At 45.0% G+C, this 23,449-nt stretch overlaps 1 protein-coding gene and 1 long non-coding RNA gene across 7 annotated transcripts in view; one reads left to right on the forward strand and one right to left on the reverse strand.

The window, feature by feature from the left end:
* LOC103480720 (nuclear factor 1 B-type) overlaps positions 1–23,449 on the forward strand; it is an 88,423-nt gene that overhangs the window by 28,946 nt on the left and 36,028 nt on the right. The window lies entirely within an intron of this gene.
* LOC103480719 (uncharacterized) overlaps positions 15,072–23,449 on the reverse strand; it is a 68,426-nt gene continuing 60,048 nt past the window's right edge. For 2 of the 3 annotated variants that reach the window (XR_536150.2, XR_536152.2), the window contains 2 exons: positions 21,227–21,401; positions 15,072–21,130 (listed from right to left, as the gene is read on the reverse strand). This is a non-coding gene — a long non-coding RNA (uncharacterized LOC103480719). The remainder of the gene's footprint in view (positions 21,131–21,226; positions 21,402–23,449) is intronic. The other variant, XR_536154.2, reaches the window with a different exon arrangement.

Below are 23,449 nucleotides of genomic sequence, written 5' to 3' on the forward strand. Positions count from 1 at the left end.
GAGAGGAGAGGAGAGGAGAGGAGAGGAGAGGAGAGGAGAGGAGAGGAGAGGAGAGGAGACCCGCGTCAGATGGTTGTGCTCATCTGACGCGGCTGCAGACGATTTAGGTCTACTTGTCATTTCGGCGACCCCTCCCTATCACGACCTCTCTGCGATGACGCTCGGCGACGACTCACCGTTTCAAATTTGTTATCGCGTCTGCACGTGCATCTGGTTATGGCCGAGGAGAGCCTTCAGTTTTATGGATGCTGTGATAATTCAGAGAATGCCATGAAGGATTTAGAGAGTGTAAAATAGAAAAATTGTGGGATTTTTTTTGTGTTTTTTTCCTGCCGTGAGAGAAACGGCGCTGTCAGTAATACAAGGTTCTGACATTCTCAAGTCTTTAAAAACCCTTAAAAATGACAAAATTTGATTCAGATAATTTCAAGATCTGAATAGAATTATTTCAACACTTTTTCTGTTCTGCTTTTTGCAATTAAATCGTCTCAATATATTTCTAAATGTGAACAGACGAGATCGCTGTCTTTTTTGACTCCACCAGAAGGGTGTAATTTATTTACTGGTTGAACCGCAACAACAACCAGTTTTAGCCAGAGACTCCTCCCTGACTAGATAAAAAAATCTGAATCTCTTAAAGAGACAGTAACCCTCGAACATAATGCACCAGTTCGGAAATAAACACACCCTGCAAAAACATTGAAAAGCGTGAAATGTGCCTTTAATGCGTCCTTTAAAATATAGTGTGAGTGGTTTCAATCGGACCATCCGTCTATGCATCGATCCGTCCTTATGTCCGCTCTTCTAACTTCCCATTCATCCAACCATATTTAAAGCCTGAGAAGTGCAGAAATATCAGCCATAAACGTGTATTTAAATGTTAGTTTTACTCTTCAAGAAGAAGAAATGATGGATTTTGAGTGTAGAAAAGTGTTGACTTTTTAAATGAAGAACGCATTTCAACCTTGATTCATATTGAGCTACTTGCGTTAAAGTAAAAACAATCATCCTGTCAGCCCAGACTTGCTGCTTCACTTTACAGTTTTCCTGTTAGCAGGAACCAAATGCATCTATTGCATTAGTTCAGGTTATTGTTTTACATGCCTCACACATGATGCATTGTGATTGTTGGTAATTTATGTGCCGCACGTGACGATTTATAGAAAATATGCTTCTTTTTTTTTCTCCTTCTCATGCTTCAGACAGCTGGTTGGTTTTAATAGTGATCAGTTGCCTGTTTTTGTACACATGTACATGTGCGTCCAGGTTTTACTGTATATTTGTCATCTGTTCTGAATTTTCCTCCACAGCGACTCACTTGGAACAAGCTAATGCCTCTGGTTTTTAGTATGATCTCAATGCGGTTCGTGTAAAAAAAAAGGGGGTCGCTTTCTCGTATCGCTGCCTTAAAGGTGGGGCTCGGCGCTGTTGTTGGGTGTTTATTTCTTTATTTGGTCGGGCGGCGGGTGTTTCCCCGGATAAGGGCCCGTGGAGAAGACTTATCTTCAAGCGCGCGTCTGTCATCTGCTGCTGCAGACAGAGCGCTCTTTCATTCGCTCTGGTGAAAGAGGGTTCATACAGCTTTAAGGGCCAGCATTGTTTGTGCTCTGCGATGTTTAATCACTTTTGCTTGGACACCATATTAAAAACTTGGGCTCTGGATGGGTAGAGAGGCTCTTCGTCGAAAACAATTGGGTGGTGTTCTACAAAAACGGGGAGAGAAAAGAAGCACCGCCGCCGCCTCACAGGGTGGGTGGCGAGGACAAAGGCACACCGTCGGGGTGAAGCCAAGAAGCAGATCAGATCGGATAAGATCCTGAACGTTACTTGCTGATATTGAATTTTGTACTTTTAAAATGTTCCTGCTTTAAACCCTCTTAGAGGTCCTGCAGCTTTGTCTCCAGTTTCTCATGTTTTATTTACTTTCAAGAGTAAGATGGTGGCTTATTCCTACTTGACTTTCCCACACTGCCTACCTTCCCCTTGCACTTTATTTCACTTTAGCCACTGATTACGCGTAGTGTTTACATATTCCATAGAGCTCTGTGACAGAGATAAACCTCTCCTGATGCTTATCCCCTGGCCACAATGTGGAAACCACTAAGATATAATGTAAACCAAACGTCGCAGCTGCCCTTTCATGTCTCAAGTGCCAGTTTGACTCGCTGAGCGAGATTTTCTTGAGGACTTGGATCTAAGTGATATTAGTTACCGTAACTCTGAGGCCGTCATGTTTTCTTCCGTCTTTTAGTAACCTTGGAGAGCCGTATTTATGAGTCTTTTCTCATAAAGTCGCTGCTTGTGTGAGAGGCATTCTTGCTCGGCTTTGTCATTTGCGAAACGTTAACGCTAAGCAGTGGGAGTGACTCTTTCTGATATGAAATGTGATTAACGAACCCTGCATCGGCGCTCCCCATAAATTCGGCTGTAGGATTATACTGAGGGGCTGCGCTCGGAGGACTCCTTGGCATTAATTGGCCCGACTCTCCCGTGGCTAAGAGTATTGCTCTCACTCTACTCAGCAGACTGCGGTTTGTGTGTGTTATCACTCTTGAGGTCCTTCGCAGTAAATGTGTCACAGGCAAATTGCGTCGGTCTAATAATACCCTCGCATCGTCTCACGTTGCAGAGCTTCTTGGGCTCCGGGCTCTCAGGACTCGCTCCTGGAAAAGTCCCTGCAGTCGGCAGCGAAGTTCAACTCCTGAAACTAAAACTGTTTTTGAAATGTTTCCACTGCGGTGCCTGGTGTGAATCCAATCCCTGGTTGCTCATCCTCCCTCGGTGTGGTCTGCACCTCGATCCTTATGATTTGTGCTTCCACAATGAAGGTCGGGCAAAAGATATTTTATGATTCCCTTTTAATACTAAACAGTGTGAGCTGTATTTGGTTTTTTAAAACAGTTACACACAAAAAAATGTCTACTTTGAAATATTCTTTAATTTTGCCGAGTTATCTGTCCTTGTCATGAAAACAAAAAACCAATAATAAAAGTCTTAATTAAAACATACGTTGCTGTCATGCCAACCAGTATAGCATTTGGTTTGATATGTGACTTTTGGCATTAGTGTTGGTTTTTTAAATGAAAAGTTACTTGCATTAACCGTAAGGCACTTAACATAAACGCAGTTCCTGCTAACGCTAATTTCTATTAGCAAACCCTTATGAAAGATGGGAAGTGATGATAACTTATCAAACCAAAATAACTCTCAGCAACCAATTGGTGGTAAATATGGTCTGTGTGAATCCTCAGCTGTCACTTAAATGGAAGTGGGTCCAATTTAATGTAAGATTTGTCTTTTTTATCCCAAAAGCATCTATTATAAAATGACAGAAATGGTAAAGAGTTGAGATTGCCTGGACTACTTACTAATACCTTTCATTTAAACCAACACCGTGTGTTTTGATTGGAGCTCTTTAAATAAATGTGTCAACATCAGATAGTCATCAGCATACAATGCAATTTGTTTTTGATTCTAAAGAAACATGAATTTGTGTAGAATAGTTGTAATTTTTTTATTACTAAGAATTTAATGGATATTTTTTAAATGCTCTCTAAAGAAAATAAATAAATAAATAAATAAATTACATCAAAGGTCAGACGTATCAAGCAGTTGGCTCTGTTTGATACGTGAAAAAAGTCAGGAAAGACAAAACTGTAGAAGTATGAAATGATACAATCCTGAAATCTCCTGATAACTTTTAAGTAAACAACACAGAGTGTTTTTGTCAGAGTTCAGATTTTTATTTGTTTTTGTCAACAACAGTAAGTCATCAACGAGTTTTTAAGCAACGTTAAAACAATACATTAGGTACTACTCTAGAATACATAAAAACTAGACGTTCTGCTAGCGGAAAAATGGTGACAGTCAGTTTATAAGTAGTGAAGTATAATATATTTTCCTTACTTCTTAAAGAATATCAACAATAACAACAAACAATGCTTCAAACCAGATGTTATTCTTCTTTACTGACTAGTTTTTGTTTTATGCAGGTGCTAAAGAAGCCCAACAAACCAGCCAGTCCACATTTTTTGACTACAGATATTTGTGTATCTGTCTTGTCTTAGTTTAGCTAAACAAATAACAACAACAAATACAAAAAATGGTGCAGTTTCTTGAATAGCCACAGTAGTTTAGAGTCCAACAGAAAACCAACTTACTTTCTAATCTGTCTAATTTTTATTTAATTTGAAACAATGTGCATTCAAGAAAAGGTTTTATATTGATGCATTTTCAGGCATGAGATAAGTGGAAGTTTCTAGCGTTGGTGTATTTAATGAAGCGTACTCATGACTTGACCTGTCACTGGTCAGAACCGGTTAATGGAGTTGTGTATCACTAGTTAAAGTCTGGGGCTGCACAGTGGCGCAGTTGGTAGAGCTGTTGCCTTGCAGCAAGAAGGTTCTGGGTTCGATTCTCAGCCCCGGGTCTTTCTGCATGGAGTTTGCATGTTCTCCCTGTGCATGCGTGGGTTCTCTCCGGGTACTCCGGTTTCCTCCCACAGTCCAAAAACATGACTGTTAGGTTAATTGGTTTGACCCCCTCCCTCCCTCTCCAAATTGCCCCTAGGTGTGAGTGTGTGTGTGCATGGTTGTGTGTCCTATGTGTCTCTGTGTTGCCCTGCGACAGACTGGCGACCTGTCCAGGGTGTACCCCGCCTCTCACCCGGCGCGCCAGCTGGAGATGGGCACCAGAAACCCTCCCGACCCCACTAAGGGACAAGGGTGCAGGAAAATGGATGGATGGATAGTTAAAGTCTGACAATAAAACGCTGTGGGTAGCATTTTAATTCTTTTTTTTTTTTTTAATGCAGCGCCCAAAAATGTCCATTTTTAAAGGAGGCCAGGTCACCATAACAACGTCCCCTATACTCGGCATTCATCTGCAAACTGTAGAAATAGAGCAAAGTGTCTGATGAATGGGATGAAATATCCTTGGTATTTACAGCTTGACAGACATGTGAACCACTGCAGAGCATTTACTGGAAGGAGGCTCATAGATGGCATGCATAACCAACTAAACACACAAACAAAAAAAAAGAGTAAAGGGTTCAATCAATCACTACGGGAACTGATGTCCTCTTTAAGAAGATGTGCTCTGTCAGGTTGAGCCGGTTCGTTTTCTGTTCTGACTGTTGTTTTTTTTTTTAAGCCACAGATCCACGCAGCTTTGACAGACTCGTGGCCTGTTATTGAGCTCCAAGAAGCTAAAAGTAATCCACCAAGCTGGAGCTCATCCCTCTTAATTTGTTTGCCCGCTTTACATCCACTGAGATGTTCTCCAGCTCCATCTAAGCCATCACGTTGACAACCCCAAGCGGCGTCTAATGCTCCGATTGATTCTCCTCTATAGCTGCTTTGATGCTGCTCTTTTATTATGTCGGATGCGGCGGTATTTTTTTCCCCGCCTCCTCCTGTTTACAAAAGCGCCTCCGATGGTGTAAAAGCGGAAAGTTGCACTCTGAAGCTTGGCCACTCGGGGAACCGGCGAAGGCGCTTCGTCTGCCGCTCCTCTGGAAATTAACCAAGATGTTTTAACAACGGCAAACCCTTTTCCTTCAATCCGCGGCGTTAAATCACATCTCGAGGTTATTTGTCTAAAAGCAGGCCCGAGTTGCTGTAAAGCAGAGCAGTTGTTCTGTTTTACGAGGCGCTAATGACCTGCCGATTCAAGAGCAAAGGCAGAGTGACCAGTTCATTATGTCTAGTGTTTACTACCTGTTGCCCTTTGACCCCTGTTTGAAGCACAGTCCTGATTGTTGTTTTAGCCTTTAGAGTGTTTGATTCTTTTCTGCCGTCTTGGCTCTGAAGTGGCGGTTTAGCAAGACAGCTGCTGATCTGATGAGATCCACAGAATGGGGGCATGGTAACAGCCAGGGTTTGGCTTCTGTCCTGTTTGCAGATAAAAAGCTCACACCTCTAAAAGGTCTGGGCTTTATGACTCAACGCCTCTGGCACAAACTCAACAATAGAAGGACTCTGTGTGCTTGCAGAGATGCACATTGTCCTGCAGAAGTATGCAAACCGCAAGTAAATCATCACAGTCGTGTTGCAACAACAAACTGCAATGCATTTTATTGGCGTTAGCACTGACACCAAGACACGGCTGTTCAAGGGAGGATCAGAAAGAGAAGCACTGTAGGTGTGTGGCAGCTATGGAGGAGCTGCATAGATCCTCGGCTCAGGCGTGAGAATCTGCTGACCGCAAGAAGAAAAACGTGTAGGTAACGATAAGGTGTGGTGAAACCCAACCACACCATCAGTTCAGACGAAGTGTACTAATGTGTCAGAGTGGTCCAGTCAAAGTCTACACCTTAATCCAAATGAGTGCTTGTGGCAAAACTTGAGAAGTCGACGTCCGATTCTGACTTCACTTGGACTAATTAGCAAAAGTTTCAAACTGCAGAAGATCTGGAGGCTAAAGAGTCTGACAAATGCACGCCACACTTTTCAGATTTTTATTTGCAAAGAAATCTTGAGAGCTTCTTGTCAATGTTTCATCTGATTAAACAACTACAGACAACTTTATGTTGGTGTGTCAAATAAAATGCTGCTAAAATACATCCAAGTTTCTGGCTGTGACTTGAGAAAATGTAGAGAAAAGAGCGCACGCGGCGTTGCCGGGAGAGTCCTCTGGCTGCGTATCGTTCAATCAGCTAACAGCCTCACGTCCTCCACATCGTCTGATGTGTTTACTGGGGCCTTGTTGTCTTTATCATTTCCTCTGGTGATACGGGTGTAAATGGCGGCGGATAAACCGAGAGGTGATTTAGTGTTCGGGTCTCGATGCGACAAGCTCTGGCGGCCGGCTTCCTACCTTTGTGTGGCGGGGAGAACTGGGGGGGAGAGGTGGGTGGAGCGGGTTAGGGGGCGTGGAGGCGCGGCAGCGGATATGCGGCCCGAGCGCCTCCGAGGAGGGAAGGAAACCGGGAGTCAAAGGTGATCGCATGCCGCTCCTGTTATTTGAGCCCACTGAAACCGGCTTAATGGATTAGATATAAAACGTTCTGCTGCGTGTTATTAATATTGCAGCATCCAGTGGTGACCCTGTTGCACGTGGGCTGCTGCTGCTGCCGCCGCTGCAGCTGCATGCCTCCGTCCTCCCGCTCCTCTCTTCACACAGGCCTCTCCTGTAACCTTGAGAGAAGCCTGCTCAGGCCCCCTGAGTTCAACGAGTGCATGAGGCATATTTTCGCTGAGCGTGCTCGGACCGCCCTCTCTAAACCCCCCGACCCCCCGCCACTAACTCACTCGCTCTCCCCCCCTCCCTCCCTTCCTCCTCGCCATACATACAAGCGTTTTCCCTCCTAAAGAGGACTCCCTGTAGGCCTCGCCTTTCACAGCGCCTGCAAAGGAAATACATTATGTGTAAAAAGATTTCCATATGGTGTCATACGATCTGTGTAATTCCCCCTCGATTGATAAAAAAAAAAAACTTACCTTGTACGCACAATCAACCCTTTGTTCAGCTCCTGGGCTGTATGTGCTGACCTGAAACGCTAAAAACACTGTAAACTGCATTGCACCGAATGCTCAACAGTGATGTCTTTTTTAATTAAAAAGCGCAAACTGAGCACGAGCGAGCCAAACCTGCTCGACCGGAACACACAGATATAAATAAATCGCTTCCTTCTCCCTCGGTAAATACCTGAGAGTCAGTTGTAGCCAGTTTTTTTAAGGAGGAGTGGCTGACATCAGCTGCTGGAGTTTACAGGAAGGCCTGCATGCATGTATGCCTGTCTTGGCTGACGATTTGGAGTTGGAGTGCGTGTGTGTGTGTGTGTGTGTGGGAGGGGGTGTTTTGGGGTGAAGAGTCTGCGGCAGTTCTACGGGCAGGCTGTTCCAGGTGAGCCCTGCCAAGTTCAAGTGGCTTGGACCAAGCCCTGCGCCACAGAACGGGAAGTGTTCCTGCAGGCGCTGCCAACCTCTACGAGAGCTGTGACTGTCAGTGTCAGCGAGGAGATAGTGTTTTCTACAAGCACAGACACGTTCAGAGAGAGAGAGAGAGAGGGAGGAAAAAAAAAAGTTTGGCAAGGACGCATGTATATATGTAGATGCTTGCCAGGAGGGGGATTACTGGAGTTTGCTCCAGTGGTGGCCCTTTGATGTTCCTTCCAGTTCCCATGATGCAACAGTCTGGCGAGGACGAAGAGATTATTTTTATGACCTTTAAACAGATTGCGCATCAAATTCTGTGCAATTACGATTTGAAATCTCAGAGATCCTTTAACTACAGGTCTGTTTTTTTTTTCCCCCACGAGGCCGTTTGTTTCTACGAACGAAGGCAGAAGGTTTTCACACCTCTTGAACTCTTTCACATTTTTGCGCTCTGCAGCCACTAATGTCAGTGTACTTTCATGGGATGATTTTATGTGATAGATAAACACATACTAGCTTAAAGTGGAACGAGAACAAAACTTGGGTTTTCAAAATTTATTACGAATAGCAAGTGTTAAATACCCTTTACTCTAATATTCCTAAATAAAATCCAGTACAGCTTGCCTTCTGTAGTCACCTAATAAATAAATAGTTCCCATGTGTGAAATTTAATCTTACTCAGCTGCTCTGAGAGGTTTTCTACAGAACATTAGAGAATAAACAGAATCACGAAGACCGAGGAACACGTTAGGCAGACTGGAGATGAAGGTGTAGAGAAATTTAATGCAGAATTAAGTCATAAAATAATATCCCTGACTTGGAACATCTAATAGAGCCACTGTTAAGAAGTGGCTGTTCACCCTAAACTGAAAGAACAGGCAAAGAGAGGATTCATTAAAAGCAGCCAGCAGGTCCTTGGTAACTCTGAATGAGCTGCAGAGATCCACTGCTCAGGTAGAAAGCTGTTGTTGGCAAAAAACTAAAAAATAAAAAGAGGTTTTCCACATGGCATGTAGCAAAGAATATGAGTTGCTTAAAGTGATGAAAAGTGGAAAACAGTGAAAAACTGGGAAACGCTGGTGGCAGCATCACGCTGTAGGGATGTTTCTCCTTAGCCGAGTCGATGCGTAGATGGATGGAGTCAAACACGGGACAATCCTGGAGGAAAATCTGCTAGGAGCAGTAAAAGCAGCAGGAAAACCACCGTAAATATCAGGTGTTTATGCACACAATCAAGGAATTTGACTTGAGTTCACTTCTGCTGTCAATGAAGACATACAAAAATGTATAAAAGGCAAAAAAAAACAAAAAAAAACAAACAAGTTTTTCCTTTGCTGTAAATGTGTACACATGCAGGAGACATTGATTTAGTATAAATATGCATGGTATCAATCTGGTAATTTGTGTCCAGTATGTGCGGGATCTGCAGAGATGATAGCTGCCTTTTTCTTGACCCTAGACCTTTGTAAGTCCTGGAAACATACAGCCAGAGCTACAACAGATCAAATTATATTTGGGTTACAGTGGTCCAGTCAAAGTCTAGACCTCAATCCAATTACAAATCTGTGAAAAACAAAAACTAACATTAAAATTTACAGTTGCTTTCTGTCCAGTCTGATTGAGCCAGAGCTCCTTTACGAAGAAGAATATGCCGAAACTTGAGCATCCTGCATGTGCAGAGCTGGCTGAGAGACTCGCCTGCAGACGTGCAGCAGCTTTTGCCGTTTCAGGGGGTTCTAGTATCGACATGCGGTACATTGATGTTTGTGCAGACGGTCAGTGGGATATTTTTATGCAGCTGAACCAGTATCCCTGGGGGGGAATTCAGACAGGGGCAGCCTTTCCATGAATTTGTTCCTTTAAGCTCAGAGATGATCCTCCCAGAAACATGAAACATAAACAGAGCGTTCCTGTCGGCTCTGCTCGCCTTCCTGAGCTGAACCAAGGCAGAACAGGAACTACCTCAGCTATCCTGCAGCCCGCCCACTCTCTCCCACCCCGACGCCCCATAACCTCTGATCTCCCTGGGTGAACTCTTGGCATCTCCGATAAAGTGAAAGCAACACTCTCTGATTGTTGGAGGATGGCTGCAGGGCGGGTGTGAAATCCCCCACGATGCGTCCCCGAGTGGACAAATCTTAGCGTGCCGAGGAAGTGGAGGAAGGCTTATTGGGGTGTGGGGGTTGTTGCAAGGAAAAGCGGCAAGAGGGGAATTCCTGTTCCCAAACCGATGGAAAAAGTGACTGCTGGGCTTCGCTCATGCGGCTCTGTGTCAAAACAGCCGAGCGCTGCCGTCATCTGTGCAAATATTTCAAGAGATTATAGTTCGGGAGCCGCGTGGGAAAAAAGCTGCAGCAGCAACAGAGCAGCGAGATTTAGGACAAGAGAACCCTTCTCATCTGAGCATTATCAGGCCAACAACAAAAAAATAAATAAAATATGCAAGGTGCATGGAAATGTACGCAATCCTGCCTGGCAAGGGTTGATCATCATCCTAAAGTCTTTTGGCAACCACCCGGAAAAAAAAAAAAAGTCAAAACCAAACACATTTAAATTGTTGGCTGGAAACCACCAGGCATATCTTCATGCCTTCTGCACTCCTCTCATTGCAGTTTCACTTTTGAACATTGTGCAATGTCAGAAGTTCTTATGAATGGCTACCTTTGTTAACCAAATTTGAATGTATTTTTTCCCCTACATAATCTCCCTTGACATAATGCTGTGACACTGTTTTAAACACATTGTGTGGAAACACCTTGACGGCGGCATTAAACTGGCTGCAATAAGCTGCTGATGTAATGTTTTCATACCCTGCAAGCAAACCGTTCAGTGGCCTGCTCTGTGGATGCCATTGTTTATGACTCCCAAACAACAAAATGTGAAATTAATTTAGCGCCTCTCTTCTTCCCACTGCAGGCTGGCGCTGTGCAACCAAACCACATGTTGTTACTTCCCCCAGCAAGCCCTGGTAGCAGAGAAAGGATTTGTGGATTTGTTGTCTGTGTGTTTTTTTAATTTATTTATTTATTGCCATGAATGTGGGATATGGTTTCCCCTGTTTAGACGTGAACATCTTGAGTCAGGTGCTGCTGATCAAAGCTTGCAGGTGCGCTAACACAATGCCAAGCTGGAAAGACATCAGCTCTGCGCCTTGTAGAAGGAGGTGTTTCCAAATAGTTGGAAGGTCGACATTTAAGATGGTGTTGAATCTTCTCAGAAGTAGATGTCATAAGGTTAGACCAAGCAAAAGCCCCCACATGCTCAGTTTCAGACTTTTAGCATTTTGCTTTGCTTGTTAAACCTCAAAGTTCATGACAGTGTACTTAGAAAAAGGCTTGGCGAGAATTACTTGTTTAGAAATGTTGCCTCTTTTCTCTAGAAGTCAAACCAGGCAGCTTGAATTTGCATGAAGACTACTAGAACAGATGCCTGAACAAAAATAAAATAACTAAAAAAACATAACACGGCATATCAGCACTAACACTTCATAGCACCTGTCAGCTACAGTAGTGGAGGAATGATGATCAGGGCTGATTTGGCAGCAACAGAACATGAATGTATTGAGTTGAACAAGTTGACAGAAGTATTCTAGAGCCCGTCAAGAATGTTGTAAGATGTTAAATCATCTCTTAGTTTTTTCCATTTTGGATGAAGTAATGGTAGCACGGATTCTGCTGTGTGCTTTTATGCACTTGAGGGCAGTTGAGGAAACTTTTAAAGACCAGATCATTTCTGGTATTTACTAATATACGAGATGCAGCCGTTGGCACACTCCTGCTAATCTGCTAATGTGCTTGTAGTGGAGCTGATTTTTCATTTGGCATTTTAGAGTGCTCTAACTTTGAAAAAGTTTAGCGCACTTAGCTTCCTCTAGTTTCTAAAGCACTAATGTACCAGACAGTTTTGTAAACTTTCAGTTGGATAAAGTTCGACGTCTGCGTTAAAGTCGTGGCCTAAATAAACTTAAAATGGTTGGCTTTTGTAATGACACTCCTGTTTTGACTGTTTACACATCGGCTCTGCTTCCACATGGCCAGCGTTTTAGTTAGCAGTGCCCACCATTGATTAAAACCTTCAAATTAAAAGCGAGTGCACTTTCCTTTTGCAGCGAGGGATGTTTTGTTGAAAGACGCAGTCTGTTGACTGTACACCTTTGTTGCTGTTGCCAGGATGTCTCCAGTCAGTCAGAGGATCCACAAGGAAAGAAGGAGCTCTGCTGTCTTTGGAGGACTGCCAGTGGCGTGACCTTGTGACAGGCACGGCGCCACCGGGTTACGTTAGAATCTGCTTGACGGCACCGTTTTATTACCGGCTGGCATCAGACTCAACAAATAAGCATCTACCTGGTGCATGGACTCCAGATGTTTTCATGAAATCGCTCTTTTAGTTTGCCTTAAAGAGCAAAAAAAAAAAAAAAAACTTCATTCAGGGGTCTTGTGCCAGCGGAGACACCACCAGGCTCCACTCTCCCCCCGAATGAACCCTCCTGCCCCAGAGCCTCTCTCCCCTCGAATGCTTTGATTTGGGCCAGCTCCGACGGGGGCCTCTGAAAGCCCTGTCTCCAGGCTCATTAACAGGAAAGGAGGGGTTTTACTAGCCATGCGGCATGCAGCCGGCTTTTAAACCACCAACCAGCTGAACAGCTTAGAGCCTCAGGAGTTAGCACAGCTTTCCATCATTACTGGACCCTTCCAGGTAAGGAGTTGGGGCAGGAGGGGGGGGGTGGCGTGGACATTATTAGGCACTATAAGACCAGCTTTCTTACCCCCAAGTAAATGAGATTGCGCTTTAATCTGAACAATCTGACCGAAAGTTCATATCCCGCTTTCAGTTCTTGGCAGAATAAAGTCCGCAGTAAACGCATTGAGATTTGATACCCAGCTTGATGCATGTTTGCGTACTGAATGAGAAGAAATGATGATACAGCAGCACAGGAGCATGGATAGTAAAGAAGAAAGCACCATTTGCACCTGCTGCTTCATTCCCTACTGGAGTTGTAATGGCAAAAATAAACTGGCTCGACATCTGTTGGCAACGTCAGTAGTCTGTTTTTATGCTTGTAATGACACATTAAACTCTGTGGTTGACAGGCCAGCACAAGCTCTCCACACACACACACACACACACACACACACACACACGCACACACACACACACACACACACACACCCCCCCGCACACACACACACACACACACACACACACACATCATTCCACCTCCACCTCCTTCTTGAGTCTATATCCCGTTCCAGAGAAACAGTGCCAGCAAAATTGTCCGAATGAGTGCACGCTTTGTTTTCTTTGTCTGTTTCGAGCCAAGATTTGGTCTTAGATGTGGTGGCGTTCTACGATCGCATAATTCCTTCCATGTAGCCAAGCTTAAAGGTGTGCGTGGGCGTGTGTGTTTGTGTGCGTTGCGCTGCTGCTGCTGCCGCTCGCTTGGCACGGCTCTGAGAGCGCAAACAGCAGCGATGGGTGGCAGGGATCCTCGGTGGCCTCAAGCCCAGCTGGAGGAGAGCCATTTTTTTTTTTTTTTGCCCTGAGTGGGAACGCCCGGTCGGTCGTGGCCAGTGGGAAGTCCTCTTGGCTGAGGCTCGACACAGTTGTGAGCTCTGACAATCAGTGACACATCACAGGCGGAGGTTGATCAGCTCCAGTGTGACGCAAGCACAAGCTATGAGACCTTGTCTTTGAACTCGGCCCATAATCTAAAGGGATTTTCGTCTGCGGCTATAAGTGAAAGCTGCTAACAACTTGTCTTTCCACCGTTCTTAGTTCAGTGTTTATTCAACTGCAGGATGCAGGCTGCATGCTGGTGTGTTGGTGCTGTTGCCTTTCAGCAAGAAGGTCCTGAGGTTGAATCCTTTCCACATGATGTTTGTTTCCCCCCCAAAAAGTTGCACTTTTTTAACTCTGTTTTGCATCGACAATCTGCCGATTGTTGTACCCAACCTTTCACCCTTTTCACAGTTATACCAGACATCAGAGCCCCCCAGGAATTGAGGAGGTAAAGCGATTAAATGGATCGCCATCATTGATTTTCAGTATAATTTCAAATGATCTACAGTTGCGTTTCTGCAGACATGCTTGTTGAAAGCTATCGGGACTTGTGACTGGTGTGAGATAAAGTTGTAGATAAAGCAGCCTCGGCTAACCGTTCCTTCTTATCAGTGCCAACCAAAGCACAGTTAAACACACTGAACACCTTTCTGGGCTGAGTTCATTCCAACTTAAATAGTTACTAAGTGTTGTTTTACATATTAAAGACACATTGCGTTGCAACAATCTTGAGGCATCCCCAAGATTTTGATATTTTTCTTTGAAAGGTCTTGAATCTCTTGTTGTCTTTTAAAGCGGTTCAGATCGCAGGGTTTCTAAAGGTCTTCTCTAGACTTTGGCTTCTTTTTCACTCTCTTGCTGTTTGTTGGAAGTTTGACTTATCTATCAGTTTATGCTCAAAATGTCTCCTAAACCAAAGGGATGAATCAGTGGTGTTTCTGCACATAACAGGCAGCTAAGCAACAGGCTTTTAAACTGGATTTGTAGGTTCTATGTTACTCATTTCACTCACAAATTCACAATTTGCTCCAGTTTATTTGGGGTAATATAAAAAAAAGCAATTTAATAGACCTAAAATTGTGTTTTAGTCAAAATAAGGCAATTCCCTGTTTTAAAAGACCAGAAAGAGTCCAAGAAAGTCTGTGTACTTGAATACAAAGTCTGAATGGTTTAATACTTTTGCATGGAACTGGTTGTTTGTAAACCATATTTATTTCATGCATTGTGTATCCAAAGAGGCTGCGTGAAAGTATTCAGTGAAAGTCCTGCTGTCCTTGTTAGCATCGCCACCGGTTTGCCCCTGATCTATGATCTACGGACCAACTTGTCTCTCCTGGGAGAGCGGGGAAATTCCCAGACCCCAGATATCCCCCCCTCTCTCCTCGCCATCCCTCATTCCTTCTGTCCCCCCCTCCCTCCGGACCAGTCGAGACGTGCAGGTTTGAACCCTCTCTCTGTGTTTCTGGCCTCCAATGCCCATTGCCACTCAAGCAGCGGGGGTCCGGTGCATTTGTCTCATAATTATCCGACTGGACAGGGGGGTTTCTCTGAAGATGAAAGAGGCGAATCACAGAGCTCCTCTGTCAAAGGTCTGTCTAGCTGACTGGGCGGGTGGTTGGGGGGCGGGGGGAAACGGGACGGGACAAGGGGGTGGGTTTGGATCTCTCTCCGCCATCCTCCCTCATTCGTTGCTACCCACACACAAATCTCCTCAGAGCATAATCGCCAGCAGTGAACGCTCGTGCAAAGCCCCCTCCCTTCTTTCAGCCACCCCACTGCTTCATTCACAACTACAAAACTGCAGGAATACCCCCCACTCTCACATCCTGAGACTCCAGACCCCCCCATAAACTCCTCCCACCTTCATCTAGCCACCTACCTCACCCATTTGCCCACTCCCTCATCTGCCTCCTCTTGTCCCCTCCCCTCCTCCACCTTTCTCCTTCTTCTCCTCTTAACTACTGGCTAGGAGTTAATGGACTGTTTTGGCTGGTCTCCAGACGGTGAGTGTCACCTCATTAGCCTATAGCGGCTCGCTCCCAGACTGCTGCCTGTATGTGTGTGTTTGTGTGTAGGAGGAGGTCTACAACGACGGAATGTCATTGGTCTGCCCCCCCTGCACCCCTTCAACCACCCCGCGTTACACCCCTGCCGTCGCTCCTTCCCACCGCTACAATGAATGGGAAAACACGCATGCATAATTAAATCCATAGTCTCGTCCTCACTCCACCCGCCCTTCCCTCCTTCCTTTAAAAAAAAAAAAAAAAGAAATGCTCCTGCTTGGAAGTTTGCCACCAGGGGAGAAAAAAAAAGCTTGGAAGTAAGAGAGACGTGGCCAACCTCGCACCCTTGTACGGACCTTATTCCCTTTCATCCAGGCCCGCCGAATGGCAGGGTGGCAACAGCGGGCGAATGTAAATGCCAGCCGGTCCTGCCAGTCAATTACACTGCAACAAAGCTAATTGTTTGTTTGGTGCACACTGAAAAAGAGAGAGAGAGAGAGAGAAGAAAAAAATAGATGCAAGTCTGGCTGTTGATGGGGCTTTTGTTTCAACACAGATGCAAAGTTCCTCTTTTTTTCTCACGGGCCAGACAAGACGCCGACTGAACGTGTGAATGGTGGGACCACACTTCAGTCACTTACTCCTGGAAAACGTAAAGATGGATTAACGCGCGCACAGTTATTACGTTCAAAACCAGGGAATTACTGGAGGATTTAGATAGATTCTATAAAATTAAATTAGAAGTTAAATTTCTCACAGCATCTGTTTAGTCCTGAGTACGATGATTTAAAGTTGACGGTGTCAGATCAACCTTTCAAAACTGCAAATTAGGTGTACCACAAGGTTCCATTTACGGACCACTGCTTTTCTGTTTCTATAAAAAGTTTCCCCTCAAATCGCACCAAAACTGTCAGTGGTTTTTGTTTTGTTTGCAGTCAAGTTATAGTTATTGTGTTGAATTTTCAAGTTGAATTTTAAGCGTCAAAATGTAAAAAAATATGAATCCTAACTTCTTTTGTTTGACAAAATCATGTGTAAATGTTAAGGCTGTCCATTAAATTCGAAAGATCAGATTTTTTCTCGTCCAGCTTTCCAGGCAATATCGAGTTATTACGGTAATTTCACCCGCGCCATAGCAGGAAGCGAAATCAATCTGAGGGGCGCTCTTTTAGTACACGGTAAATTGCGAAAATAAGTTGGTAGATGTCGAAAGTTCCAGTTGTTATTGATAAATGGGCAAATATATATTTACTCACAGGACATTTAAAGGACTGCGTGCAATTAAAGTAAGCAAAAATATCCAGGCGGAGAGTTGAAACTTTCATAAAGATTTAACTCTGCATTGTTTGGTCTTAAACCGTCTCAGTGCTGCCACCTGTGGGTCGAACGGTGACCGTTGCAGATGAATTTTCCTATTGGTTAAAACGACACGGCTCGGTTGACGTTTTCGTCACTCGGCCCAGCGTTTGGGTATAAAATCATCTCACTTTGACACACCTTGATCGATAGAATCTCTAAACGTTTCACGTGTGTGATTTATCTGCAGTGTTTGCTGCAGGACGTCTGTGTGAGACTGACTGCAGCGCTGAGGAAGCGATGGAGGCTTACAGCAACACTCGCTTCTCGCTCAGTCAGGACAGATACTGCAGTTTTGTTGTTGCTTTCATCGTCAACGTTTCCAGTAATAAAAAAATAAATAAAAAGTTGCTAGATTTGTGACTACTTGCTTTTTTTTGAAAAAAGTCACTAGAAGCGTCTGAAAAGTATTGCTGCCTCAAAATAACCTAAATGAGGGCTGAGTCTGCAAATTAGTTTTCTGCTAGAGGGTCTATATGCTTGGCACAATGGTTGCTTTTATCTAAATGTAAGATTTTTTACGTTGTTTCTGATTAAATACATTTAAAACCTGACTCACCCATTCAGATATATTCCAAAAAATGTTAAATTTAAAAGTTGCAATCATAAAACTTTATAAACTTGCATTTTATTGATAGAACTACTAGATATGTTTTAAAAATGTGCATAAAATACAAGTTTAACTCTGCTGTGTGGGCGTAAGTGTCCTGCTAAAGAGAAACATTGGTTGTAAAAATGTTTAAAAAAAAGTCCAATGTTAGGTTTTAAAAAGTCTTATTTGGAGTCACAAACCGACAGGTTTCAACCATAGTGAGGAAAACAATAATTTAAAGTAGCTTGAACAATAACGCTTTAGAACTGAAGGCATAATATTAATAAAAGGAGCCCCCCACTGCCCCCCCTTTAATACGGTCGTCAGGTTCTTGTGAAAGATCGCCCAGTTGGGGCAACAAGCTGAGAGCAAAGTGACAAGAACAGAAAGGGGAAAAAAGAAAAGAGTGTAATAAATAAGCGAAAGGAAAGACCACATTGTGAGAAAAGGGCAAACATGGGGGGAGCGGGAGGAGGTGGAAACATTAAGCGGGGGGCGCAGTGTGCTGACTGGAGACCAGCCTGCTCATTTTTCATCGGACAGATGAGCCACTGTGTCACGTCGTGTCGCTGCGGTTTGTCTGCAGCCCGCTCGCCGACCGCCCCGCGCCGTGCGTGGCGGCTCTCCGCGGGGCGCCCGGTGCGTGCCTCGGTGTGCGCACACGTGTTCTGTATGTCACCGCGTGTACGTTTAATGCGCAAATGTAGCATGACTGCATGAATGGAGGCTGCCTTTGCAGATGCACGCATCTGCTCAGAGGTGGGTAAACTTCACATCCTGAATTTTAAAAAAAAGGTGGGGAAGTTGAATTTGGGTGGATTAACCCTCATCTGCATCCTTGGTTTCCCGGCTTTGTCCTGGCCAGGTTTCCCCCCCACCCCCCAGTCCTCGTCCCCGGGGCCGGTGTGGCTAATGATCTGCCGGGCCATTCAGCGTGCCATTCGGGGCCCACTCGCCGCAGAATGAGCTCCCTCCCCATCCGTGCTGCTTGGTGACCTCAATGAGGAGCCTGTTGTCCTCCTGGCTCAGTTAAAACGCTCGCCTCTTTTCACTGCCGTGAGAGTTTACGGAGGAGAAGGCACGGAGACTCGGCGGGGGAAAGAAGAAAGAGGGCCCGCTCTTCGCCCGCATTAGTATGCGGCGATTAGAAACAAACACACACACACACACACACACACACAGACACATTGTGGCAGCAGAAGGCCTGAGCGTGCTCTTGTCGGCGAGACCAACATGGACGCCGAGAGATACAAGCGAGCTGGGTCACGCACAATCGACCGCGCTCACAGACAGCGCTCTGCCAGGGTCCTCATTGTTCCCTTCTGGGCCCGGATCCCACTTGATTCCCCTCGTCTTCAAACCGTGACAGACGTACCGAGTCTTGAGTGCGCCTTACAGAAAAAGAGCGCAACATTTAATTGTTTGCGCAGACGTTTCGTCTTTGCCCAGACATTTCAACTTTGCCCCTTCTCACCTTTTTTCCCTCCTTTTTCTGTCACTTTCATCTGAGTGTTTGTGGTTTTCTGTACCTGCCAGCGGTTATTTGATAGGGAGGCTTTCAGCTGCTGCTTTAAGGCCAATAAGAAAGGCCTCCCTTGTTCCAATTATGAGATAATCATTACGGTGTCACAGAGTGTAAAGTGCAGTTGGAGATGACTAGGATCTCTGCTATTTATTTCTGCCTGTGCAGAGAGTTTCACCGTCAAGATGTTTCTGTCTTTGGCACAAAGCGCGTCTCTAATTGTACTATTAAAATCAAAAGCGAAGAACCAGTTTGTCCGCAGGTTCAGAGTTCTCAAGTCTCCTCTGGTAAATGTTTAAACCTCCCTCTGTTGTCTTTTGAATTTCTGCAGAGGATCGCAGCCGACAAATCAAGTTATCTGTCACTGGCTCATCAGTAGAGCTTATAAACTCTGTTTTAAACAGCAGTCAGGATTCATAAACACCTTCTGCATCAACAGTGATGTCTAATCACAGGATATGACAATTTTTTATCATCAGTTCAGTTTATAAATGCAAATTGTGTTTGTTAAAGCTCCCGCCGACACTGCGGACAGGATTTAAACACACCGCTTCAAGCAGGAGCCATTCAGAGCTACAAATGACTTTTCAAGTTCGGCTAGAAAAAATGTGAATGTAGATGCTGAATACCAGTTATATTCCCACATAAGATGGGGAAATGATCTTTTTAAATATCAGTATATTTGGATGCTGGGTGGCTCAGTCAGTTGTGCCGTCAACGCAGTTGTCCCGGGTTCGATTCCTGGAATCGGGCCATCTGCTGCACGTCTTCCTCTTCTGTCCTCTTCCTCTTTCGTGTCAAAGGTCACTTGTGTCAAAAGTCGTTCAAAAATAATAACACATTATCGTAGTTTACAAACCATTCAGTCATTGTTTCAGTGTCTCTAATCAGGATTTCCAACAGCGCCTGAGAACGGGACGTTGTGGAATTATAAACTCCAGCCGGAGATGCTGATTGATGAGTCGGGGTTTATAAACAGATCTGCAGATGACTTCATTTAAGTTTAGTTGGTACGACAAATTCAGTCTTACTAATGTAGCATCGCATTACAACAAATATCAAGACAAATGGATCGAGTTCCATCCAAATTCAGCTCAGACAAATCCAGTCACATGTAAAAAAAAAAAAAAGTGTTTCCCGATTTCATATTTTTATGCATGTTTGTCACACGTCAGTGTTTCAGAACGTCAAGCCAATTTAAACGATAGTCGAAGGCGACACAAGTTATAGCACAAACTGCAGTTTTTAGATGAAGTGTTTCATTATTAAGGGAGCAAAAAATGTAAATGTGCATGACCCAGGATAAAAGAGCAATTGCTCCCTAAACCTAGTAGCTGGTTGGACTTTTGTAAACCCAGAAATGATTCAATGCTGTCAAAACTCAGAGGTTTAGAAAACACCGCCGGGTAGAAAAGGTGCCTTTCCAAGGATGAACTGGATCTTTGACTCTGCAACAGTCCCTCACACATCACTGATGTAGAAATTGAGACAATCTGCCTCTACACCAAAGAACCTGTTTTCTCTTTTGTGGTCCGTTCGGTTTATTCCTTATTTATTCCACCAGTAGCGACATGTGTAGCCGCGTGTCTTCTGATCTGATTAGGAGCGATGGTGTCCGTCCCGCTCTGTGGTGATGGAAAACTGGAACTCGGCATCGGGTCCAGCGCAAGCCTGAGCGGTGACTCTCTAACGTAAAGTGGAAACGGCGTATCTGCAGCGGATCCTGCTCCTCGGTTCTTGATTTATCGCTCGTCAGGAGAGCACCATCTCAAAGATGGCGCCCCCTTCCCTCCTCCGTCGAACGGTTCGTCTTCTCCGTCACCCCTGCTTTCCTTTCGGCCAGGTCAGGTGCCAGCTCATTGCGGCGGTGCCAGAATTTGGCATATTAATGTGTGTGTGTGAGAGATTTGGGGAGGGGTTGGCGGCGGCGGGGGGGCATCGCCAGTTGGCAGGCTGGCACACAAAGGCTGGCACGATAAGATCCTCCCCTCTTCTGCGGGCAGATTTTCTCGCCCATATCTTTTGTTTGGCTTGTTTGGGTTGCAGCTCATCCTGATAAAGGCCACTTTGTTTAGACAACAAAGCGCAAGGGAGGGAGAAAAGACAGAGATAGAGAGACAAAGAGATAGAATGAGAGAGGGACGGGGGGTCGTTTAATAAAGGCGGCAAACGAAGGAGGGAAGCAGGAGGTGGGGGGGGGGTCACCAAAACAGATGGAAACCTTAAAGGGAAAAAAACAAAAAAAGGCAGATAGGGGATGAAAATTAAGGAGGAAAAAAAAGAAGATGTAGCTTGAGCTTTTCGCCAGATAGGATACCCTGAATAGTAGATGTCGGCATGTGAAAAAGATACAATGGAGTCGGGATACAGTTGCAGGCGCAGGGACAACGATAGGCAGATAGCGAGGAGAAGAAAGAGGGATCTGGGAGAAGGGAGCAGGTTCTGCTGGCTGCCTGGAAGCCGGCCCGAGCGCTGTGAGGTCATCCTCCAAGCTGTGAAGGATAGAAACCAGGAGCACAAGAGGACATGAGACAAACGCACGCACGCACGCACACACACACACACACACACACACACATTACATTACATTACATGACATACCAGCACATGTACAGTGAGGGAGCAGTGTGGCGTGGCCCTGCTGCACACGCGCTCACGCCTGCAGGTTTCCAAGGAAGGACAAACTTTCCGGAAGAGGAGAAAGTCTGTTTGGCCACCTCAAATATTTACTCAGGAGCAGATGTATTGTCGAAACATTACGCATCAGAGCCGCTCCGTAATTAGGTGGATATTTTTCTCCCCACTTCTCCGGGAGTCGTCCACCCCGCTCTCTCCCCCCACCCCGCCTCCCCGGGGCTGCTGAAATGCATCTTGGCTCGGGACCCGCGCCTCTGGCAGCCAGAGCGCTATACATGTGCACAGAACCCTGCTCGGCATATAAAATGGCTGCCAGACAGGCTTCTCCTCCTGAAATGTCGACAGCGGTATGCATCTGCAGGGCGTGCGTGGGGCCCGAGCGAGCGCGTGCGTGCGCGCGTCACTGTTTCTGAACGTGTCTGCAAAGAAGTGTTTGCTGCAAAAACTCACACCGCCGCCGTCAGAGAAGAAGGAGGAAAGAAAAAAAAAATAACAAGAAGGAGAGAAAGTTTCCCAAACTATGTGGCTAATTTAACCCACACTCTCTAAATGCGCGCGCGTTTGTGTGTGTGTGTGTGTGCATATGTGTTCCACGACTTAGTGGGAACAGAATGGGTTCGGTGCCAGAAATTGAGGAGGAGGGTGGTTTGGAGCCAGAGTGTGTGAGTGTTTTAGCGATTATAAAATCCAGGCGAGTAACACACTTGGGTGTGGAGAAAACCTCATAAGCACTCAGAAACTTTCTTGCCGAGCCAGATTTCTGTTGCCATTACCGCTAATTGCCCTAATCGTTACAGTGGTATGATAAGTATCCCACCGGACAAGAAGGTGTAAGAACTCGTGGACACATCCAAAAATACCCACAAGCCCCTTCTGCTGGTGCTTTTTTTTTCCACCCCTTCTCTCTCTCTCACTCTCTCTCTCTCTCTCTCTCCCTCTCTCTTTTTATTTTTATTTCTTTTATTGCTGAATAACAGCAGATAATCTGATTCAAACGCTGTGCTGTTTCTCCCCTTCCTTCGTGAACCGGTTTGTTTATTTAAACAAGTGGCGGGGGAAGGAGGGTGCCAAGAAATGTTGTTTTTGGAAAAGAGCAAATGTGTGTGTGTATCTGTGCGCGTGCGTGCGAGCGAGCGTGGGTGTGTGTGTGTGTGTGTGTGCGTGTGTGTGTGTGTGTGTGTGTGTGGGTGTGTGTGTGTGTGGCGTCTGGCCTTGCCAAGCTCCCAGGGCAAAGCTGAGGCTCCTCGACCGCAACTGTTTATTTACAGGTTACACTACTGTTTATTTGAAGACTATCAGATCGGCTGGACCTCTGCACAGGACACCTTTTTAGATGCAGATAGCCGGGCCCCGGGCCCCTAATAACCCGGTTCTACACTGTACTTTATATGAGCAACCTTATGTAAATAAAAAGAAATTCAGCAGTTATATACAGTTTATATTTAAAACAAACAACAGGTGCATCTACATAAATCATAACGGTTCATTTGGATCAGTATTCCAAAAGATTGTTTCAGATTTTTATGTAAGATAACCCGAGTGAATACAAACAAAATCTATTTCTATTTTAAGTAGAAAAAAGCTGCATAAACCCACCGGAATCTGTAGTTTGCCAAAACAGAACCAGTTTGGCTCAAAAAGTAACTTTGATATAAAGAAACGGCTAAAATCTTTTACATCTTTTCGGGCTACAGAGTCATTTCTGAGCCAAGTGGAGAAAGCGAGAAGCAGTGGTTGGAAATAAACCCAAAGTACTGCGAGATTACATCAGCTCGTTCAGGAGATCACAGCAGAGCGACATCTGAAGCACTGAAGGCCTTACATGGCTCAGTTAAGGTCAGAGTTCACGATTCAACAACAGCAAAGATTGAAAAAATGGCATATTTGTTGGAGCGCCGAAGCT

The sequence above is a fragment of the Poecilia reticulata genome, linkage group LG18 (genome assembly GCF_000633615.1).
Source record: "Poecilia reticulata strain Guanapo linkage group LG18, Guppy_female_1.0+MT, whole genome shotgun sequence".
In the NCBI taxonomy this organism is placed as follows: Eukaryota; Metazoa; Chordata; class Actinopteri; order Cyprinodontiformes; family Poeciliidae; genus Poecilia; species Poecilia reticulata.